The 16205-nt window shown below is 40.9% G+C and overlaps 1 protein-coding gene across 7 annotated transcripts in view; it reads left to right on the plus strand.

Moving 5' to 3' along the window:
- Positions 1-16205, plus strand: part of MACF1 (microtubule actin crosslinking factor 1) — a 342009-nt gene that overhangs the window by 110304 nt on the left and 215500 nt on the right. The window lies entirely within an intron of this gene.

Raw genomic sequence — 16205 nt, forward strand, 5'->3', positions numbered from 1 at the left:
AGCTTGTAGATCTATACCTGGAATGCCTGTCTCCTCTTTTCAGCTGGACTCCTTGATGCTTGTCCTTCAAGGTAAGTAGTTGCCACCTCTGGAAAGCCTCCCTTGACTGAAGTAAGATTTCCTCTTCTGTGCTCCAGTTGCACTCTATTAGTGCTTCTTCAAACCTGTACTGTCATCTTGCTTAGCTTGTCTCTCTCTCCCCATTAATTAGATTATATTAGACTGTACGACCTTCAAGAACAGGGACTCTTACTCACCTCAGTTTCTCAAGTGTCTGAGACAAAATAGATGTCAGTAAATGTTACCCGAACTAATAAATAAAGGAATTAAGGTAGCATTAGATATAAACTGTAGCAATTTAACCATGTCCTGTTCATTTTTGTATTTATAGGGCATGGCTTAGCTAGATGTATGGCCTAAGGTGGTGCTCATTGTAGGTTAATTGAAGGATATAGAGTTGCCCTGTGTTTTAGTTTATTAATATCTCACATTGTGATAGTATAAACAGGAAAGGAACTTTATAGTTACTTGAAAAGAACATTTGCAATTTTGTCTGTTTGCAAAAAGACAGATTTTTTCCTCTTGTGTCTTGTTTTCTTTATCTGTAAAACAAAAGGTTTAGACAATTCTCTCTCTCTCTCTCTCTCTCTCTCTCTCTCTCTCGTTGTTGTTGTTAATCCTCACCTGAGAATATTTTTCTCAATGATTTTTTTTTTTTAGAAAGAGGGAGAGAGACACACAGAGAGACAGACAGAGACAGAGAGAGAGAAAGAGAGAGAAACATCGATGTGAGAGAGACACATTGATTGGTTGCCTCCTGCATGCGCCCTGACCAGGACTGGGCATTGAACCCACTACCCAGGTACGTGTCCTTGACTGGGACCCTTCGGTGTAAGGGCTGATGCTCCAACCAATGAGCACACTGGCCAGGGCAAACAGTTCAATCTCTTACGGGTTTTTCCATTTTTAATACTCCACTAGGAGGACTAGTTATAATCCCTGGATCTGGACTATCACCTTTTTTAAAAGCAGCTCCATCACACTGTTGAGTCATTAAACTTAAGATCAGTTATAAAATGGCTAAACCCTATACATGAATTGTTGTCACTCCTCCAGAGACTGCTGTGCCTTTGGTTTTCTTAAACTTCTGCATGAGACTTATAGGTATTGTAGTTAAATTTTGTCCTGTGAGATTTGGTGCAGCTTTTTGAGATTGCTTTTAACTTTTATTTCTCCATGTATAACCTTAGCTGAGCATCTTTCATTTGTATTAGATAAAAATTTGTTAAGCTTATAATAGGAACTCAATAAATATTTAAATAGGTGACATATATCGAATATATCTTTGCTCAAATAACTAAAGCATTTGGTATTTTAATTAAGATGGAATTTTCGTCTTTTTCTTTCCCTAGCTATTTTTTTTTCCTTTCTAGATTTGTGCCATGTGGCAGAAGGACCACTAAACTTGGAGCCAGAAGATCTGGGTTCTAAGTCCTGGCTCTTCTGCTTACTACTGTGTGATGCTAGACAGGTCACTTAGTTCCTTGGGACTTCAGGTTTCCAATCTGTATGAGAAGAGAAAAGGTCTCTGATTTTCTGTGATTGTGGCAGTGGCTGAGAGCAGGTTGAGCGTCTGGGGTCAGACGGCCTCTGTGTTCATCCCAGTTCTTGCCCTTATGAGCAGAGTAACATTAATCTGTTGGGTCCTCTGTTTTATCTGTAAAATGAGGATAATAATACTGCTGCATGGTTGTTTTGAGTTAGAACACATTCAGCACATGGTAAAGTCTGTATATTTGTTTGCTATCATTATTATAATTTATTTTTACTAAAGATATCGCTGGCGCCCTAGCTGGTTTGGCTCAGTGGATAGAGCGTCGGCCTGCTGATTGAAGGGTCCTGGGTTTGATTCTGGTCAAGGGCACATGCCCGGGTTTCGGGCTTGATTTCAGTAGGAGGCAGCCGATCGATGATTCTCTCTTATCATTGATGTTTCTATCTCCCCCTCTCTTTCCCTTCCTCTCTGAAATCAATAAAAATATATAGAATTATTTTAAAAACAAAAGATATCACTGAAGACAGTGCTTTCTTGTGGGCTGTTGGGACAAAATAAGTGCTTGTCTTTACCATTGGGACTAAGAAATGAAATAGAAGCTAATGTGGGATTATATAAAAAAGTGATGTATGATATGAATCATTGTGTTACATATTAGAAGATTCTGCATCAGCTTTAATATTCTTAAATAGTGGGTGATTTTGGCATTTTAGGAAATAAATATATCACTTTAATTTTCTGTGTGATTGTAAGAAAGTCAGTAGCTATAAATTCTCAGATAACTTTTGGTCACGTGTGGAAATATGGGCTTAAACCTCTTCCTTCCACTCAACATTTTAAAGATTTGCAGTCTCACTTTTTCCTGCCTCTAACATCTCTGGACATCTAGTGAACGATGAAATGACTAAAAGTTGGGCAAAAACAAAGGGGAATGGCTCGGTTAATCACTATACAGTTGTTCTCCTCTGGATAATTAAGAGCTGACTCTCTTAATCAAAGTCCTCTCTCTGTTGTCAGCAGCAGCTGCCTCTTTGAGACTCAGGATCTCCTGGGAACCTGAAGGGAAGGAAGGCCTTGTCTCCTGGCAGTTAGACTGACCTTGTCACCAACACTGCCCCCTACTTTATTCAGTCTGCAGAGCCTTCAGGGGAAGTAGTTCTGCTTGGATGCCAGGGAAGTGAGGAGAAGGCAGACTTTGGTTCACCTCCCTTAGACCTTACCCAGTAATGATTATTTGATTTTTGGAGGCTGTGAAATGACTATTTCTAGAAGTTGCCCCACATGTTCATTTGGGACATGCTGTAAATCACCAATTGACCATAGTCAAGTGTTTTTATTTCTTTATCTTCCCAAGAATATTCCACCATCTTACATATATAGCCTGTTTAGTTATTTTGGTTTAGGTCCCTCTCAGAAACAGCAGGGTATAACAGGAGGAATAGCTTTGGAGTTGGATAGAGGATATGAAATCTTTTTTTTTTTTTTTAAATATTTTTATTGATTTTTTACAGAGAGGAAGGGAGAGAGATAGGGAGTTAGAAACATCGATGAGAGAGAAACATCGATCAGCTGCCTCCTGCACATGTCCTACTGGGGATGTGCCCGCAACCCAGGTACATGCCCTTGACTGGAATCGAACCTGGGACCTTTCAGTCCGCAGGCTGACGCTCTATCCACTGAGCCAAACCGGTTTTGGCGAGGATATGAAATCTTGGTTAAGTTATTTAACCTTTTAAGTCTTAGTACTTTCATCTCTAAAACAGAAATGGTAATATCTTTCTTTGAGAATTGTTGGGATTAAATTAAATGGTATTTAAAGTTTTTAGCACATTATCTGTGAGCTCACAGTTACAATAGAAGCTCGATTAATTTTAGCTTAGGTTATTGAGTGCCTTCTAAGTGTGTTATAGATTGGGATACAAAGACAAAAGACCATCCCTGCATGAGAGGAATTTAAATCTGATAAAGGGAAGGGTTACTAAATATGAATCAGGAAATCTTTATTCCTTCCTAGTCTCTCTTCCCTATTTCTTATGCATTTCTTTTCCTAGGACAAGGTAAATTGTAGGAGGACCCTTCCTCTCCAGGGCTGATTAACAAGAGTCTACTAAGAGGAACAAACTGAGTAGAGTTGTCACAGGTTGTCAGGGTGACTGGGAGCTTAGTCAGGGAGGGATAAAGTCAGCTGGGAGTCCCGCTATTAGTAAGTAGTAACAGGATTATTAGCAGTTTGTAGGTGGGAGGGATGCCCAGCAGGGAGTGAAGGAAGCTGTCCGGACTGAGGCTGGTCACAGGGCTTGTTGAACTTACTTTTTTTCACTTGCCGTCTTCCAGGCTAATTTCTGGAAACTTGCTTTCCTGGGTGCTGCCCCTCCCTCCCTGCCTGCCTGCCTTCAGGAACAGGATTGGAAGTAACATTAGCCTGAAGGAGACATTCTATTTAGGGAGCTGGAGCAGAGGGCCAGTGATTAGGCCCTTATCTGCAGTGAGGCCTTTCTGAGTGGTGTGGGGCCTGGATTGGGGTGTCTGTCCTGACATGGACAGAAGCTCGGCTTTTCTGTCCCCTGGTTGGGTCAAAACTGTGAAGAAGCGATAGATGGGCTGGGCCATCTGAATGAAAAAGGCCTCATTGTGTTTCTTCAGCATTCCAGTGTCTGGTACAATTAGCCAAGACCCAGAAAACAAGTTGGACAAACAAGCAAGCAGCCTCCACTGGTGGATAAAAGGATTTCTGGCACAGCTGAGTTAAGTGCACTGATTGTGAAGGCAAAGTGGGAAGGTCTGGGAAGAGGATGGGGACTTTGGGATAACATTCCTGGTTGGACGAGGGGAAAGAATAGAGGGAGCCACCAGGAAAACAGTATTTTTGAAGTTGATAAAATCTGCTGTGCTAATCTGCCTGAGAGGCTGGCTGGGGCTGGGCTACTCTGTAAAGTAGGTGGAATCATCGTTGAGGAGAGATGGTGACTCTTCCCTTCTGGCAGCTGTAAATGTGGGGAAATGAAGCTTCCTTTGGAATGTAGGAAGAAGCTGTTAGCAGCCGACAGTGTATGGGCTCTCTCCCTCTGTGGGACCTTCTCATTTGGTTAACACTGTATATGTACTTCTGCCTGAGAAGAGGCAAGCCCGAGGAACGGTTGTTGGGCAATAGACGCACTGTTTCTGACTTGGCAGCAAGCCATTTACCTCACCAGCCCTCCTGTGATTGTCTGTGTTGCACCAGGTCACAAGCTTCTCTCTGCAAACAGCGGGTAACCCAAAGACCACCTTCTACCTGCTTACTCACTTCATAACTTGGCTGTACTTTTACATATGAAGCTCCCACCTCTGCTGTTTTGAATAGGATGCTGTTTGCCTGAAGACCTGGACCCAGTTTTTGGAAGTGCCCTAGGGAGGAGCTTCCTCTCTGACCTCAAGGCGGGGAGGAGATCAGTAGGAAGTGGTGGGTGGAGCCATTTCTCTGTACTTCTGCTGTCTTTCTCTGTTCATCGAACAGCCCTTTGGCTATCTGTTCACCTCGAAGCCTTTTTGGGGTGCACAGGCCACTAGCTGGAGGTTCTTTGGGACACCCTCCTTTTAGGTGGGGTCAGCAGACACAGGGGTGCCATGTGGCCCAGTTACCAAGATGAGCACGAGTTCAACGCCCACCTGGTTTGTCGCATGTGCTGTATGGGTTAGTATGTGAAGTTTTTTTCTTTGCCTTGGCCTGAGAATCTCAAATAGCCCTTGCTCTCATTGACTCATAGTATTGCATGGGCTTTGAAGCCTTGTAGGTATTACAATCGTTGGGGTTGTTAAAATGTGCAGTGAAATAGACTGGGGTGCCCTACTTCCTGGGGAACTTCTTAAGCTTGTAGTGACTGGCAGTTAAGAGCCTAAGCTTTGGGTGTGGGACTTTTTTATAGAGCCTGAACTCATGCTAATGCTTTTGCCTGAATCAGGAAACCACTTTTAGGGTTAAGTTGTATAGTTCTGAAAGTCCAGGGTGTATTTTTAGCAGAAGTTGGTTGGTTTCGGAGTCCACCTCTGAGCACACTTGAGGGGGTACGGAAAGGGAGGAGTCATGGCCTAGGTTTCCTCTTTGGAGCCGATTGCTAATTCTCTTATACTTACTGTCTCTGCCAGCTTTGAGGAGGGTAACAGGCTTGAAGGTGATCTCGGATGAGACCTAAAGAAGGGTGGGAGGCTAGAAGAGTCTTTTTTGCTGAGGTTTAGATATCTCATGATAAAGGAGAAGAGTTAATTTAAATATGTTCTGTGACCTTGATTAAGTGGCCTCACCTTTTTGGCTATAAGTTTCCTTGGCTTCTAACTGTAGGGTATACAGACTGGTATTTGTATTAAACATCAAATCATCAATTCTGGGTAAAATAAAAAGACAAGCAAAATGTAGTGTACCTTTCATAAAGCTAAACTTATTTAAAGATTTGTTCTTTATTCTGAAATAGTTTCCTTCCTACATTTTTGATACTAAAATGCCCTTTACTTTATGAGAGAATTGTTGTTAGGTGGTAATTTGTTTTTAGATGTCCTCATTTAGCAAAAGAAAGAGTTGTCAACTTTTTGTTAGGTTTTCTAATTCATCTGGAAACTTTTACTGGTTTGTGAAATCTAAGTTTGAGAACTACTGGATTGATAATCTAATATCTTTTGATTTTATATTCTGAGTTTTAAAGCAGAACAAAATTATGACCCAAATAGGCAGATTTTCACTAAAATTGAAATTGCTGGGACCTCAGAAGAAATCTCAGTAGAGTAGCTGAGCTAGGGTTCTGATCCTGTCTCCTGACTATTAGGTCAGTACTGCCAAATATTTAAGTGCTTCTTGAGAAACAAAGCTGGTACTATACTAATGTTTGGGGCACAAGGAGGGAAAACTTTTATGCAGTTATTGCCAGGTAGTCTAGCTTTTTATCTTCCCAGTAGCATTGAGATGTTCTCCCTGCGATCTAGGGCAAAGAGTCTTCTGCATCTGAAAGTGCTTAGAGATAAAAGGGTCCCTTTTCTGTAATCAAGTGTAAGGAAATCTAGAATCTTTATGGAAAGTTTCAGGGCAAAAATATATCTCCAGCTCCCCCTACCTCTTAATCCCCTGGTGGCTTCAATGATCTGCATGGGGCTCCTGCTCTACCACTTAACAGCTATATGAACTGGAAAAATTGCTTAACCTTTCTATGCATTGGTTTTCTCATTTGTTAAAAGGAGATTAAAATAGACCCTAATTTATAGATTCATTATGAGGGATATATGATATTAAAGCACAGCCCAGGGCAAGCTCCCCGGTGATTTTGATATGACTGGTTCACAGACTGGTATTTGGGAACCATTGACCTAGTCCAAACTGCTCATTTTATAGTTGAATCTCAGACTCAAAGAGGGGAAATGATTGTCCTAAAAGGTAAGAACCAGAGGCCAGGAAACCCAAGTTGTAGACTTGGTTCTGCATCTGTGTGACCCTCAACTAAGTTCTTAAATCTCTCTTGACTTCAGTTTCTTCATCTTTAACGTAATTTTTTTTGAGGATTCTTAAACTTCTCTATCTCTTTGTTTCTGTGAAGTATTTAGTTTTCCTGAGTGTGGTACTCCCATGAAAACATACTCTAAAAACTAGTTAGCTTTTCTCCCTCTTCCCTTTCCTTATATGCTTCTGCCTTCATCTCTGTGGCTCTTTTCTTTTGCCACCATGCTTACTCCTGGCTTATTTATCTAACTTTTGTCCTGTACTCTTTGATTCTCAATAGTGCAAAGAATTATCTATATATATAAAAGTCTAAGCGACCAAACAACCAAACAAACGAATGACTGAATGACCAGTCAACCAGTCGCTATGATGCACACTGACCACCAGGAGGCAGATGCACAATGCAAGAGCTGCCCCCTGGTGGTCAGTGTGTTCCCACAGCAGGAGCACCACTCAGCTGACCAATGGGCGCCACCACCAAGTGGTATTGGCAACGGCAGCAAGCACAGTGGGGCTGGGATGAGCAGGAGCAGGTGCAGCGCCTGGCCCAGACTCTGGCTCCTCCCCGGCCACTTTGCACACTACTACATCCCTTGGGGGATTTTGGACTGCTGGTTTCAGCCTGATCCCTGCAGGCCAGGCCTCGGACCGAAACCAGCAGTCTGACATCCCCCAGGGGGTCCCTGATTGCGAGAGGGCACAGGCCAGGCTGAAGGACGCCACTGGTTCATGAATCTGTGCACTGTGCCTCTAGTTATTAATAAAGTTCAGGTTTTACTATTTAATTTTGCATTGAAGTTTTTTGGGTTATCATTTCCCCAAATTCCCAAGTCTCGAGACATTCTAAGTCTGCACTAACTCTTGGTGATAGATGCCTATCATGAATCCCTGTTATGGTTATAGCGTGCACCTCTCTTCTTCCCTTCATTATATGGGACTATATTATGTTGCCTTCTAATAATTTCATGGTGGCAGTAGAGTGTTGTGGTTAATAGTTCATGACAGATTGAGATTTGAAGCTCAATTCTGCCACTTACTATGCAGTTTTGGGCAAATTATTAAGAAGCCTTTCTGAGCATCACTTAGAACTATAAAAAGAAAATAATGTGTACTTGATAGAATTGAGAGGATTAAATCAAATACTAGAGACAATCCTCACACAGTGCCTGACACAGAGTAAACACAATATACAGGGTGTCCCAAAAAATGTATGCACACTTTAACAACTATTTCTATTATATTTTGAAAATGAAATATATTTTAATAAATGCCTTTATAATTATTCAAAGTGTGTATAGATTTTTTGGGACACTCTGTATTTCTAGGTCAGTCTTACTTCCAAAGGTTGACATACACTTCTGAGTACAGGAATAGTTTATAATGATAGTGCCATTATACATTATTGGTGAGGCATTTCATTGTTTCATCTCCAATTCATCCCATTTTCTTTGGGCTTACATTAAGTGGTGCAAAGCTCCTGGGTCCACATGTGGCAAAAATTTAGGAAAGCTATAAATGTAGAAGGGATATCCGAATGGAAATCCCTGCTGAAAAGCAGTCTTTTAATTATTACTTGAGAATACTCTTAGTCTGACTTTGAAAGTACCTTCTTAAAGTGTCCCTGTGGATATAACCTTGGCAGATAGTGGGCTCTCGGTATGTTTGTTAATGAGTTTGCTTTGAGTGACTACTGTTATATTAAATATTGGACATTGAATGAAATTTAAAACATGGTTCTTGACAACAAAGGGCTATAAGTTCAGATAGATAAATGGGATTTACATGTAGAGATAGTTTTTATGTGCTTGTGTGCCAAGTAACTTGAATAAACACAGGCATCTGTAGGCATCCAGAGGTGCTGGCATAGTCAGAAAGGTGTAAAGCAAGCATGTCAAACTCAAAGGCTAACACGGGCCAAATAAACAAGGTTTAAGTTTATGTGGGCCGCAAAAAAACAAAGGCTTCAATTTTCATAGAAACCTAGGTTTATTTCGATAGAGACATGCTAAATAAAAAGGGCTGAAATAAATGAGTAATCGTTAACATAAAATAAATACAAAGCAAGATTGTTCAGCAAAGTGGGAAGTTAGAGACTTTACGAAAGTGTTGAGAGGGATGAGTGGCAGACAGGCATCACATTATAATAGGTCTTAAATCCCAAGCTAAAAAGTTTGAATATTATCCTGAATGGAGGTACCAGGCCTAGGAATCAAGTAGAGCTGAGTTGAAATTTGACTTCATTACTTACCTTGTAATCTTGGGCAAGTTACTCTTTGGTTTTTATCTTTCTAGTAAAATAATATCTAGTATACAGAGTTGTTGAGCATTAGAAACAATATGTGTAAAATGCTGTTAACGATTAATATTATTAGGAGGATAAGGAGTCATTGAAGGATTTTAAGGTGGATTGTAAAAAGATCAGTCTTACCAGAAAGATTGCTGGCAGCACTGAGAGAAGGGTGATGACTTATCAGTTTGGGCTGCAGTAATAAAACCACAGACTGGGTGGCTTAAACATTTATTCCTCACAGTTCTAGAGGGTGGAAGTCCAAGATCAAGGCAGTTGCAGACCCTCTTCCTGCTTCTTAGACAGCTGTCTTCTCACTGTAATCTTTACATGGTGGAAAGAGGGCGAGAGCGCGCTCTGGGATATCTTTTTGTAAGAGCACCGATCCCATTGAGAGGGCTCAGGCTCCTCTCTTAATATTATCTGTCACATTGGGGGTTGGGATTTCAACATATGAATTTGCGGGCGGGGGGCGACAAATATTCAGTTCATAACAGATTGATTATAGCAGGGAAATTTGTTAGAAGCAGGAAGAAAGGAGGAGTTTTTGACAAGTTGAGTTTGAGATGAGCATGAATTTTTTAGGAGGCTATTAGACATAGGACTGCTACTTAGGATAAGGGCCTTAGCTGAAGATACGGATTTAGAAATTATTAGTGTATAGGCTATAATTGAAACCATGGGAATAGGTAAAATTATTCTGGGAGAATGTAAGATAACAGCTATTCTTAGCGTTTTTTGTTTTTTTTTTAAGCTATGTTTTTTGGTTTGTTTGTTTGTTTCATCTCACAATGTATATAACACCCAAAATTTTGCATTTAGTTTTAGGTGCTTTGGAACATCCTTCTCTCTAAACCAAAAAGGAAGGAGGAAACCAAGGTAGAATGGAGTGTCAGATTCAAAAGGGAGAGTGGGTTTAGAAGGTGAAGGAATGATTAGTAGTGTCTTCTGGGTTGGCAATTGGGGGGTTGTGAGGAATCAGTTTCAGTGAATTTGTGGGGCTGGAAGCCAGGTCACATGGGGAGGAGAAGTTGAGCAAGTAGTGACAGTGAGCATTGCCATCATACTTGTCCAGGAAGCCAAGGGGAGAGAAGAAGGAGAAGTTGAAAGATATACAAGCTAGGGATAATTGTTGGATTAAGGTTCCTGAGGAGAAGGGAAGAGGGGAGGATCCAGATTTTAGGTGGAAGGACTTGCTTAGGTTATTGGGAGGGACATCTCTGCCAGTGAAATGAAAATAAAGAACATTAGGTACTGGTAACTTGGTGGCCTGTAGTGGTCTTAATAAAGTTGGACACAAGTATTAAATCCTTCTAATTAAGTAACCCCCAAGTGATTAATTGATGCCTCAATGTGCTCAATCTAAGAATTTCCCAGTGGACAGTTGGGTTATCCTTTGTCAGTATATAGCCTTTGGTGGGGCTAAGTTTATAAGAAACATCTACAAGAATATTCCCTTTTCTGTGATTGACTGTTTTCCTCTCACATAAAGTACCCTCTGCAAATTCTACCCCCAGTGTTAGGTAGAAAGTCTTAGCTGGGCCTGGAATTAAATGAGGGATTTATGTGGAGGGTGCCAAAACAAACTTATTACAACCTTTGGAACTCTGAGCTATTTGGAGCATTCTGAAGGTCTGTGATAAAGTTGCTCTTTGGCTTCCCTAATGAGTTTAAAAGAAGATCTTTAAACGTCAGGCACTGCAATATCCTCTTGTCGTGATGCTTAAATCAGGAAAGAACTTTCATGTAATTGATGGGTCTGCAAAATAGGATCTTAAAAAGGGATCCTTCAGCTTTGGGGCAAAGTTGTTCTATAAAACCTTTCTGAGGAACTATGGCTCAGGTTTAAGCAGGCTAACTGATCTTGGGAAGGGCTTGTAATCATTTTGTCCGTAGGAATTATATTCAGAATAAGTACTTGCACCTCTTCTCCTGGATTGAAAGTCAGTTTTTTAGATATTGGAAGCATGACTGATATGCCATCAGATTTTCTTAGTCCACTATCCCCCTGGGAGGGCTTAGTAGGTGAACAGAGTAATTCTTTTATTTTTTTAAAAATTTTTATTGACTTTTTACAGAGAGGAAGGGGGAGGGATAGAGAGTTAGAAACATCGATGAGAGAGAAACATCGATCAGCTGCCTCCTGCACACCTCCTACTGGGGATGTGCCCATAACCAAGGTACATGCCCTTGACCGGAATCGAACCTGGGACCTTTCAGTCCGCAGGCCGATGCTCTATCCACTGAGCCAAACCGGTTAGGGCCAGAGTAACTCTTTATAGTAAAACTGTTAACGTAAAAACATTCAAACCTGTAAAGAATTTTTGTGAGTTTATTTGAGCTAAACTGTCGACAATTGCCAGGAAGTAGTATCTCAAGGGATTGGGATAGTGCTCCAGAAAATGGTGGTTTCTCACCTATGTATTTTTATACATTGCAATCAAAGGAAGGGACGTAAGTGGGTTACATGAAATCCATTGGTGATAGATTAGAGAGGTGGGGAAAAGCAAAGAGGGGATGGGAGGGGGTGTAACCCTGGGATTGGATAAAAAGTAAAATGAAGGAATTTGTACTATCTGTCCTAGTGCCCAGGCACATTAGGTTGTGCTCCAAGGGGTCCGGAAAAAGGGAAGTTATGAGTTACCCAGACATTTCAAGGATATGTTATTATAGATGCAAAAAGACAGATAGGCTCAGTTAAGGTAAAGGCTGACCTTGTCAGTGAAGATACTGGCCTCGGAGGTGACTACCCACCATAATTGCTTTTAAAGTTTAATTTCAGACCATCCTTTGTGGTTACTTTAGGTCTCTGAGTTTGCAAGACTGCCATGTAGGCATTTTCTGAGCTAGTCAGGTTAGCACGTGCCCCTTTCATCCACAAACCATAAAGACTTGATCGTGCTAGTCACATCTTTAGGTCTAAAAGAAATAAGGCAGTGGACTAAAAAGAAATCACATGAATCCCACCCCTTCTTTAAAATATTGATTAGTTTAAAAGTAAATCTGTTAATCTTATCTTTTCTATCTATGTATTGTTTAACCTGTTACGACAAGCATATATAACTTTTATAATAAAAAATTCTAAAAAGAAATAATAAAGATAGCGTGATTTCTGAGATAATTTTGTAAAATTAGAAACAGACTATTATCCTTGGTTATGAAGGTAATAAATATAGTGAAACAGTGGATCTGGTATTGGTGAAAATGTAATGGGCGGAGTTTTTAGTTAGCTTTAATTTTGTTTTTCCATCATGTCTGCACGTCTCAGCACAGGTGATACTTGCTGGGATGTTGGGGTTTTTACATATTGGACTGGACTCTTGTTAGATAACTTTGATCTGATTTCATTCTGTGTATTTCTTTAGCTAGTCTTCTAATATATTGGCCAATTTTGTTTTAGTTTTAGGTCTTACTATCTTTAGCTGTGGGATGTAGGATATACAAAAAGTATTGTCTCTTTCCTTAAGAGTTAATGATCTTATTAGTGATGTAAGAATAAGCTTTTGAAAAGTTCAGAGCTCTATATAATTATGTAAGTGCTGATGGAATGATTAGCATAGTAAGTACCATAAAAGTTTGGAGAACAGAGAGACTATTGAGAACTGGAGTTGTCAGGAAAGGTTCTCAGACACAAAACTGATCTTGTCATTCTTCTATTTAAAATCTTTCAATGCTTCCCTTCCCTTCCCTTTATCAGTTTCTTGGTGATAATGTTTGGACTCCTGTGCTTGTCATGAAAAGTCATAATTTGGTCCATGGCATCCTATCCAGTTTTAAATTTTACCACTACCTAATACACATCCTGTCTTTCAACCATCCTTAATATTTGCTGTTCTTTGAGCATGAATTTGCAGTAGGTGAAACTTCATGTAGTAGCTTTGTACCTTATCTTTCTTGTTAACTTCTCATCTTTTAAGGTTTAGAGTCACTCAGCTGGAAACTTTCACTAACCTGCTCCCATGCTTCCTTCCCCTTCTCAGATAGGCTGCTGTGTTCTTGCACACTCTGTGCTTACTCTGTTATAGCACTTAGCAAAGTGTATTGAAGTTATTTCTCTTCTCTGCTAGACTGTTACCTCTTTCAAGGGTAGGGACTGTGACTTTGAGTAAAATAGTCTGTTCCAAGCAGTCTAGGTCCTTAAAAAAAATTTCATTCAAAAAATAAATGAGTGAGGGAATGACCTGGGTTTTAAAGAATAAATGGCGTTTGGAGAGGTGGAGAGGAAGAAAGTAGCATGTCACAAGGAGAAAATAAATAGTATGAGCAGTGTGTCAGTGTCTTAGATGAGACTAGTTGCAGGCTGATTCTGATTCAGTCTGTGGATGATACAGGCTTGGAAAGGATGATGATGATAGTGGATAATTGAATCAGCATCTAAAAAGATCAAGTGATCGAAATATGTTGGAATGACAGTGGTTAAATCAAATAATAATCCTGGTTTCTTTCTAGCTGGTTTGGCTCAGTGGATAGAATGTTGGCCTACTAACTGAAGGGTCCCGGGTTCAATTCTGGTCAAGGACATGTACCTTGGTTGTGGGTGCATCCCTGGTAGGGGGTGTGCAGGAGGCATGCCTGGGTTGCAGGCTCAGTCCCCAGTAGGGGGCATGCAGGAGGCAGCCGATCAGTGATTCTCTCTCATCATTGCTGTTTCTCTCTCTCCCTCTTCCTTCCCTCTGAAATCAATAAAAATATATTTTAAAAAATTCTGGTTTCAAATACTTGCAGGACTCTATGAAGTGAAAGATAGATTATGCTTTTTATTTTATTTTAATAGTTCCAAAGAGAGCCAATAGTTAGAATTTATAAAGAAGTAGCTTATGAAGCTTTATGGAACTATTAAATTAGTATGTGTTCCTTTATGAGGTAGTGACGTCTCTATTGTTATTTTTATTTGTTTTTGTTTTTTCAGTTACAGTTTACAGTCAGTATTATTCAGTCTCAATGTGGCTTCTTCTGTAGATCATTGTTTGTAACTTCTGTTCAGCTAGTCTTCGGTTGATTGATCTATAACTTAGCTGTAAATCCAGCTTGGCACTGGGAGGAGGTGAGTGGAACTTCCACCTACTCCACAGCCAGCTTGGATCTTCCTCTATTATCTTAAGTTTTAAGCGTCAGGAATATTGTAGATGGTTTGGACAAACCTTTTAACCCTGAACATATGATTTTAAAAAAATATATTTTTATTGATTTCAGAGAGGAAGGAAGAGGGAGAGAGAGATAGAAACATCATTGATGAGAGAGAATCATTGATTAGCTGCCTCCTGCACATCCCCCACTGGGGATTGAGCCCGAAACCTGGGCATGTGCCCTTGACCGGAATCAAACCTGGGACCCTTCTGTCCGCAGGCCGACACTCTATCCACTGAGCCAAAGCAGCTAGGGCTGAACATATGATTCTTTATTGTTGAAGGGATTGATGTATCAGCAAGGAATTAAGCTATGTAACTTCTAAGGTGACTCTAATTCCTAAGGTCTGTCGTCTATAGTAGGAAGAGAGAATTGTTCCTTGAAAAGCAGGAAAGGATTCAAGGCTGAGAAGAAGGATGAGAATGTAAGACTATTGAATGGCTGTAAACGTAGAAAGTAAGTAGATGTGCAGTTCACCTGAAGTAGAAAGAGAGCCTGGCATTGTTTGGAATGATACTGTGTAGCTTTTAATAGGGAACCAGGAAGAAGGGAATGCTTGGGCTGAGGAGAGAACACCTAACTGAAGTTGGTGTGAATTTCTAGAGAATCAGATTTGTCTAATTCTGCCACTTTCTTCTGACATGTTCTCTGACTTAAAGAAGAAATGGAATTGTTAAGCAATGGTGATAATTCAGGTTTGGAGACTGTCATGTGAACTGAGTAGTAGAAGGTTAGGCAGGTGGGAGTTGCTGGGTATTAATGATGGCAGCTTTGAATTGCTCAACCATGTTGTCTAGCATAGACTTGGATAATCTTAGATGCTCTTAATACAATAAGAATGAAGTATTGGAGGTTGAGAATGATTAGGAGGTATGAGAGATTGATAAAGATGACTGCTAAATAGTTGTGTGGAGAAGGAATGAGGCCCAGGATGTGGCATTGTGGTGGCTGGATATGAATTGGAGACGAAGGTAGGGGAGCCAAGCAGGCTCAGATGCATTGTCAGCAAATATGTTGAAGTAATTTGGGGTTCCTGCCAGACGACACATGTGGAGACAATAAATGTGAACCGAGTTGTCAGGGAAGGTGAAGGCAAATTTGCCATGTGGAGGGGGCGGGAAGCAGGGAATGGTTGATTGACAGTGAGGATGATTTGAACAAGATGGTATAGGGAATGGCATGGGCTTCGAATAAATAGAAGGAAGTGGGCAGATGGGTCTGTGTCCTGGAAGTGGCTCTGGGGAATTGGCAGTTGTGGGAGGAAGTGAGTTCTCCACAGGGTCGGGCCTCTGTGGAGCAGTCATTGTCGAGCATTGATAGTTATGTTTCTGTCAAAGCCGTGGACAAAATTGAGAACAGAGAGTTTGCCTACAAAGAAATGCGGCCTCTGTAAGACTCAGGAGAAAGGAGGGAGGGCGGAGATGTGCAGCGGGGTAAACTGGGCAGCTTTGGGAGTTTGGCTGGAGAGGAAATTGGAGTGAAGGCAGTGGTCGGGGAGGAGAGCACTGAGGGGCAGAACCGCGTTTGAAGTGTGAGTCTTCACCACTGCAGCTTGAGTGTTCCAGATGCCAAGGCCACTCCACTCTCTCTGTTGGTAGTTTTCATAGCTTTGGCTTTTTGGAGTTTTCTGTAGGGGAAGCAGGAATCCCTGTGCTCTCCAGAGAATTATGATGGGAAGGAGACTTTGCCATGACATGCTTTTTGAGGCCCGTGATTCTGTTTAATCTGTACAGTAACAACATGGTCAGGACAGAAGAGAAAGTTCAGACAGGCCA

Source organism: Myotis yumanensis, unplaced genomic scaffold, assembly GCF_028538775.1.
Source record: "Myotis yumanensis isolate MYYU_CA2020_CCGP unplaced genomic scaffold, mMyoYum1.0.hap1 SCAF_2, whole genome shotgun sequence".
Classification (NCBI taxonomy): domain Eukaryota; kingdom Metazoa; phylum Chordata; class Mammalia; order Chiroptera; family Vespertilionidae; genus Myotis; species Myotis yumanensis.